This window comes from Poecilia formosa, unplaced genomic scaffold, assembly GCF_000485575.1.
Source record: "Poecilia formosa unplaced genomic scaffold, Poecilia_formosa-5.1.2 Scaffold92, whole genome shotgun sequence".
Lineage (NCBI taxonomy): Eukaryota > Metazoa > Chordata > Actinopteri > Cyprinodontiformes > Poeciliidae > Poecilia > Poecilia formosa.
The window spans coordinates 2,224,986-2,232,542 of NW_006800031.1; the positions used below are offsets into that span (position 1 = coordinate 2,224,986).

The 7,557-nt window shown below is 38.5% G+C and overlaps 1 long non-coding RNA gene across 1 annotated transcript; it reads left to right on the forward strand.

The window, feature by feature from the left end:
- The first annotated feature begins 4,118 nt into the window (after positions 1-4,118).
- Positions 4,119-5,150, forward strand: LOC103142048 (uncharacterized). The gene is made up of 2 exons (XR_476646.2): positions 4,119-4,591; positions 5,060-5,150. It is a non-coding gene; the product is annotated as an uncharacterized LOC103142048 (long non-coding RNA).
- Positions 5,151-7,557: the final 2,407 nt, after the last annotated feature.

The following is a 7,557-nucleotide window of genomic DNA, read 5'->3' on the forward strand; positions in this document are numbered from 1 at the left end:
AACTGTAGATATAAGTAATGTTGAATACTTTTTTTTTTTGTTACCCTGTTACGGCACAACCCAGTCTTTTTTTTTTTTTGCTTTAAAGAATACTGTCGGACCAAGGTGTTAAAAACATGACTTGTGTTATCAGAGAAACACTTCTGATTCTGCACAATGTGAAGATCATGATTACATTGTAATATCATTAATATAGTACATACTCCATGGATGTCCCAGTCCAATCCCAAATCTCTGTCAAGGAATTTTGGGGCTTGAATCAATAGCACAAGAGCTGTGCAGCCAGCTGATCTATAATAATCTCAGCCTAGTCCCTAACAATCAAGTGTTCTTCATCTTTTACATCAATTTGTACAGTAAAAATGAGACTGTGCTGATTGCTGTTCAGTGGACGAAAGCTTTGCAAATGGCAGATAAAACACTTGCGAATGTTGAAAGCAATGGGATATGTTTACGAAGGAGAGATCCAACTACATTTGCAACTTTTTTTTCTTTAGATCAGTAACTGGAACTGAACTGAAATGTTTGGAGCTGACTTTCTATTTTTGGTCTCTTGGTAATAATCAAAATATTTCTATTTTTGGCCTATTCCTCAGTGTAACTGAGTAAGGTTTGTAGACCTACTTGTTCACACACACACACACACACACACACACACACACACACACACACACACACACCTCCTCTGCTCTCCTCAGAGATTACCCATGTGATTTAGATTAGGGCTCTGTGATGGCCACAGTAATTTTATTGTCCTGAAACCACTTAGTAAAGTACTTAGTGATATGCTTATTGTCATTATCCGTTTTCAAGATCGAGTTCTTTCCAAGTCTTATCTCAGGATTTTCTGTATGATGACATCTACTTTGTGAAGTGCACCAGAAAAACAGCCCCACAACATGATGCTGCCACTATTTTACACCGTACTCCATTGTTGGAAAATGGTTCTTTTATTTAGTGTTGGGACTGTGTTAAACTTTTTAACTGAGTTAATTGCAGGGTTTGTAATTAATTAATTAAAGGATCTGGCTGAAACTTTAGTATGTAATAAAAAAAAACATGCATTTAATTATATTAACATTTTTAATGCGTTAAAATCTATAAAATTATCAAAATTAACGCATTAAAATTCTGGTCCCACTTTTCATATGGAAATATCTAGTTTTGAAAGTATATGGCATTACTTATTGAGCTGACAATTCTTAATGTTAAGTGATTCAGAACATTATAGGCTCTAAAAACATTTACAATGACACCCTATTTTATCCACCAAACAAGTGTCCTGTATTTGGAAAATTAAACTTTCAGGCTCTCAATAGACAAATCTAAGCAAAGGGTCAACAATGTAGGAGGGTCTATAGCTGCAGATGAACAATGCTATGTTAAGGTAGCTCTATTCTTTATTCCAATTTGAAGAAACTGTGATCAAATGACTGTAAAAGGCAGCTCTGTGTCATCAGACATTTACTGCCTGCAACTTCCAGTAAGTCCTGTAACCTTAATAGATAGCAGCAACATTGCACTGTAATAAATGCTGTGAGCTGTTTATATTTCAAATGACATTTATAGCAACTAAAATACTCCCTCCTTGCACTGTAAATTGTAGTGGCTTCAAAACAAAACTAGGTGGTTTAATATCTTAGATAGTTGATTACAACTGGATCACAGGTGATCCCAGGGGAAAAACTGTCCGTCATTATCACGGTAGCAGACCGCTTGTCACAATGAGTTCACCTCAGAAACCAACTTGCTGTAGCAGCATTTGGATACAAAAAAAAAAGTGGAACCTCTTGGATGTAGCTTTACAAAATGCTGACCCCTTTGGGCACAGTAGCACATTTGTGTTACTCTGTTTTATTGGAAAATGCCAATGTGTTCAAAACAAGAGCAGAGTTCAGACTGTAGTGGGGATTCATGTAGTGCTTGCCGAGTTTTGAATTTTATTGTATTTACTGTTTGTGCTGAGGAGGCGGTGGTAACACCAGAGTTATTCTGGTGTTACTCTCTGGTTTTATGCTGATGTGCAAACTTGGTTCACAAATGGAAAAATAAAAGGAAGAAATGGTGAAAGTGAGGTGAGGATAAATGGAGGTTTGTAAAGATTTATGAACCGCAGCAGAACATACAGCTGAACCTGGGTGCTGCTGAAATTGAGAACTTCAAAATGTGTGATAATTTGTAGAGAACCTTTGCAGAAACAGTTACTTAAAGAACCTAAGTTTGGAAAAGTGTGGGATTTTGAAATTAAAAGAAATGTTGAAACAGGACTTTTGATCAGATTAGTTATAGTCAGATTTATGTGAAATATTTCCAGAGGCCCTTCATGACTGAATTTAGCTGGGATTAACTTTTGCTTCTGGATTGAAAAACCCCCCAAAACAAAATAGATGCAGTTTGGTTTCTTCTCTTGGTGTAGTAGCTTTTAGTAGCAGTCTGTTTTTTTTCTTTTCCTTAAAATAAAGTCATGATGTGAATTTGTTACTCCTTCAACTTGACCTGCAGCCACCGGTAACGTTTGCAGTCTGTTTCTGAGCTTTGCTCTTAGTTTCCTCCCAGAACACCGTGCCAGGGTAATCCACTGACTCACTGACTTGTGAGCCTAATCCGACCCGCTTCGTGTGTTTGCTTCCGGTGTGTACGTTGAAGTCAAAAACTGCTGGTTCCCACGCGTGTGTCTTCAAACGGCTGGCATTCCTCCGTCGTGGAAGTACACAGGACCCCCATGTCCCACCCCGCTGCCTCCGCTACGTCTTTCAGAACATGCGCTCAGCGGCAGGTCTAATCAAAGTGCTCTGTAATGCTGTTAGCTGGGTCATGTGCTGGAAGCCCGGATTAAGAGCAGGAGGGCACAGGCCACTAGCTCAGCTTAGAAGGGTCCGATCACGCTCTCACTGTACCGCTTTCTCTCTCCACTTCTCTACTCATCGCTTAAAGTCATATGTGATGGACGCTGGGATGCAAGTACAGGTTCTGCTGGTTACTGGAGAGGACAGTTAGCGTAACCAAACATTCTGCCGTATGAACAGTTTGTACAGTTTAAAAAAGGCCGTGCACATAATGTTAACTGGCTTCAGCCATTTATGGGCATGCTTTTTGTCCTTGTGTAACCCTTTCACCACACACTGATGTACTGGCAGGATGTGAGCACCCTGCAGGATTTTCCCAGACAGCTCGTACTACCAAAGGCAATATTCAAAACAAACATAGTATGTGAAACAGCGCCTTTGTTTTTAAAGTGGGAATATTAGACGGACTTTTCATTTAATGTGCTGTCCAGAAGAAAACTTCTTTATACATTTCTCTGAAAGACCCAGACTGTGGTGCAGAGTTCTAAAGTTGAATTTATCAGTTTTTTCTGATTCTCTGAGTTGATCATAGCTGTTTAGTCAGCATGGAAAACTACAGTGCCATGAGAGAAGTATGTTTTTTTTGTTTTTTTTTGCCAGATTTAAATGTTTCATATTTTGAAAAAAATAAATAAATCAAAGATAATCCTAGTAAACAAAGAAAGGAGTTTTTAGCTGATGATTTTCTGTTATTACAAATAAAATCTGCCTAGCCTTGTGTAATGGGTGAGTAGGGATGGTAATTGCACAATAATAAAAAAAAAAACTGTGCCATCATTTGGAATGTGATACCTGTAAATGCTTCCTGTTCATTACTGTACAAATGTGTTTTACTTTTCTTTACACAGTTAAAATAGTTGCATTAGAGGGATTTCAAGTATAAATAGCTTATGAAAACTCTTGCCACAACATGTCAGCCAGATTTAAGTCTGGACTTTGAATAGGCCACTCCTATTCATTCCTTTTTGACTTAAAGATTTATGACTGAAAACTGACTTTTATATGGCCTTTTGATGGCTTTCAAAATGCTATTTAAACTCTAAACTGTCTGTCTTCAGTTACGACATTTGTATAGGTTCTGACAAAATGTGCTGCAGTCATCATGGATTCTTTTATTAATGAAATAACATGGCAGGTTTGTTGAGACTTTTAGACTTTAACAATCACATTAAGACTTCATGGGCCAGTAAGCAGAGAGATGTTGAAAGAAAATGCAAAACCAAGGTGGTGATGTGTGATTTTTCTCTTTGATTTAGCTTTTGCACCTTTCTCTTACAGTCTCCCAGCCTGTTTGTGCTAGTTTTTTTCTGTACTCGTTAATACCTGCACTCACTTTGCCCTAGTAACACAGTTGAAAACCTCAGAGCATGCCAACTCTAGATTACCAGTCCTAGCAGCTAAGACAGAGGTGGGAAGGCTGAAGACCCTGGCAGTGTTTTGTGAGAACCCTACATTGTACATTTCAGAGGAGATTTTCTTGGAAGAGAAGGTGGAAATGCAGAAAAAAAAAGAGGGAGGACAGGTGTGAAGAAGTTTTTGCTCAGCGGTCAGCTGGTTGCTGGTTTGTGGAAAAGAACTGGAACCGTCCGGCTACAGCAGATTGTAGAAGGAGGGGTGAGGAGGTGGGTGGGGGAGCGAGCAGTGGAAAACTGGGAGAGGGTCAAGGGTAAAATGACTCCTACCTTCAGCAACATGGACACAGATGGTGGAAAGACGAGGCCAGCCTCAAAAAGCCACAGTTATTGGTAGGTCGTGATCCTCATTGTGTCGGTCGTATGATGTGAAAGCGAGCCAAAAATAGTGACTCTTGCAATTGGATTGCTGGCTCTATTTTTGCTTTAATGACACATTCTGATTGTTCTATTGGGATCTCGTTGTGAGTACGAGTTTATTCTAAGAGGTGACTAATCGTGTCTCTGAGCCTAAAAGCATTATTATGAGCACTCTCTTTGTGTTGCAGCTGTTTGTGCTTTGCATGTTCTTTGTGTGTGTGCTCAGCTGACTCTGAAATAATACAAAATCCAATACTTGGGACATATAAAATATCTGTTTGTATTGTTTTGTTCCTAGCCACTGTTCTTTTTTTAGACTTCTTGGAAACAAGCATGGGTACAAACATTGAGAACAGTGCTGTGTGTCTGTCTCAGTTACTTAAAACAGCCATATAGACCCTGGAACAGGGAGGAGCCGCTCATGTCACTGTATCATTTCAGGGTGAGGAGTCAAACCTGTGTCCACTGAAACCAGAGAGAGCTGACCTGCAGAGTATCTCAACTTGAGGATTACACAACTCGAAAAGCCAAACGGTAGCTTGATTGTGTCCTCTTCTGCCAAACCTCGGTCAATTGTCTTTTAAGATTTGAATTTTTTGTCAAAAAGGAATCTTGTTTGGGATTCAGCTGATGTGTGAAATAATCTCCTAGGTTGATCAATTTTAAAAGAAATGCAAAAACGTATCTACAGAACGTATCTGAAATGTGGTTTTCTAGGCAATTGTTTTTCCTCCACAAAAAAGAAAAAAAAAAAACTTGTACTGTTCCATACCACAAATTAAAATGTAGACAAGTTTTTGAACTTCAAAGTATAAATTGACGCCTTCGCCATGTTTGGTATGAAGTAAAATCAAGGCATTTTATAAAATTATTAAGTACTCAGTATCAGATATGATCACATTTAATTGGAAAGAACCAAAAATGGACCCCAGTTCAATCAGAGTTCATCTCAAAAGGAAAACAATGGTTTTGTGAAAGCATTTAGTAACAATGTAAAAATAGAGACTGTACTTTTAAACGGACTTTTATTTCATAAATATATAATTTAGTAATTTACTTAATTCATTTCATATTGACTTTAAATACACAATTGAAAAGGATCAAAATGCAAAGATAGTTTTGTGCATCAGGATATTAACACAAAAGCAGGCAGCTAATCTGTCAAATACGGAAGAATAATGGGGCAAAAGTAGCAGACGAGCAACATGTTTAACTCTATCTGTTAATGCATGGTGGGTGTGCTACTGTGCAATAGTTTGGAAATGAAAGTTTTGCAATGAAACTTATATTTCCAAATGCTCTGTTTATTCTCGCCTAACGTAAAGTACTTTAATACCACAGACGAATTAAGTCTCTGAAAATTTGAGAAACTTTTCCAACATGGCTCATTAAGGAGTAATTAGCTCTATCTGACTTGTTTGTTTCGAAATAGCGAAGACGGTCAGTGACTGAAGCAGAGACCGGCTGACTTAGTCACACAAACGCATAACTGCTGCAGACAGCATGGAGAAAACCTTCTACAGCAACACAGCAGTTTGGAGGAAAGCTGTTAGTAATTTTACGATTTGTTTTAGAAAAGATAAAATGGAAATTATTTAACTTGCGACCTTAATGTTCACAGTTTTAGTCCAAGTCATGTATTACATTGAAGAGTCATTTCAACTTCACATCATTCAAAAAGCATTTTCCATCTCTTCCTTTCAGTTTTAAGTCCTTTTGATTTTAAATGTCACCTTTGATGTATTGAGAAATATATCACTGCTTCACTCTTTGTCCATCTCTCTTGGGGTGGAGCAACTTCACCTCATCTTATTTTCTGTTGCTGCTGCTTCTTTTTAGATCTACCTCAGCTTGTTCACATCCCACCTAGAGAGTTGGAGAAAGTCCATCCCAGAAACCATCTCTACAATCAGTCAATAAGCCTTCTGCAGAAGTTGGTTGATAAGATTAAGTCTCACTATTGGTTCATATTTCCTTTATCACACCTACATCACTTCTGCAGTGAAAGCCTTAGGAAAAATACATTAGGCTGGAAAGAAATGACTTATTCCCACATCAATTTGATCTGCAAAACTCAGCAGTCCAAGATGGAGCTGATTTTGTGTGGAACAATTCAAATGATATTCGGTCATGCTTTTGCTCCCTGAAACAACTCTGGTTGTCTTGTTTTCAATCTTTTAAATGCAAATGGTTCACATAGCCCCATTTGTAATATAAAAAACAAGTGATAACCTTAATTTAAGGGTGCATGGATTATTTACAAAGTGAAACCCTGGAAATAAGAGTTTTTGCATCTTTATAAAGGCTGAAAGCAAAACCACTTACAATGCAGTTTTATTTTGTAGGAAAATTGCTGTCCCTGTAGCATTATGTCTTCGAATAGGAGGCTGAAAGAGATATGTTTGAACAATAAATATTTCAGAAAATTGATTTATTATTATTATTTTTTTACCTTTATGTCACAAAGAAGTCTGACGGATGGTCTGTTCGGTATAGATGCGTCCTTATTTACTGTTTTGCTTGATTCTGCATCGCAGAAAGAAAGAAATGAGAGGCTTTATGGAAATACGAGCACAGGGCAAAGCTTTGAAGATGGTGTTGAGAAGCAACATGCTCAGTTGTTGTCATTCTTAAGAGACTCCCCTCCTTCCTGATCCGAGCCGACTGATCTGAGCATTGTACAGTGTGTGTTTGTCTTTTGGTGTGTTTGGGTTCCTAGAGACAGCGCCTCCCCGCTGTGAAGCGAAGAGTTGGTGGGGGCAGGTGCAGCTGACGCAGATTGGCTTTTTTGTAGGCAGGACCAGATCACGGGGGGCTGGGGGCTAGATGCAGAAAGGGACATGATAAGTGAGAGACTTTGGAGGACAAAGCCGCAGGACCTCAACAAGTGCAAGACCTCTGGAATAATTAACTGGTGCTTTTAGAGTTCACAGATAAGA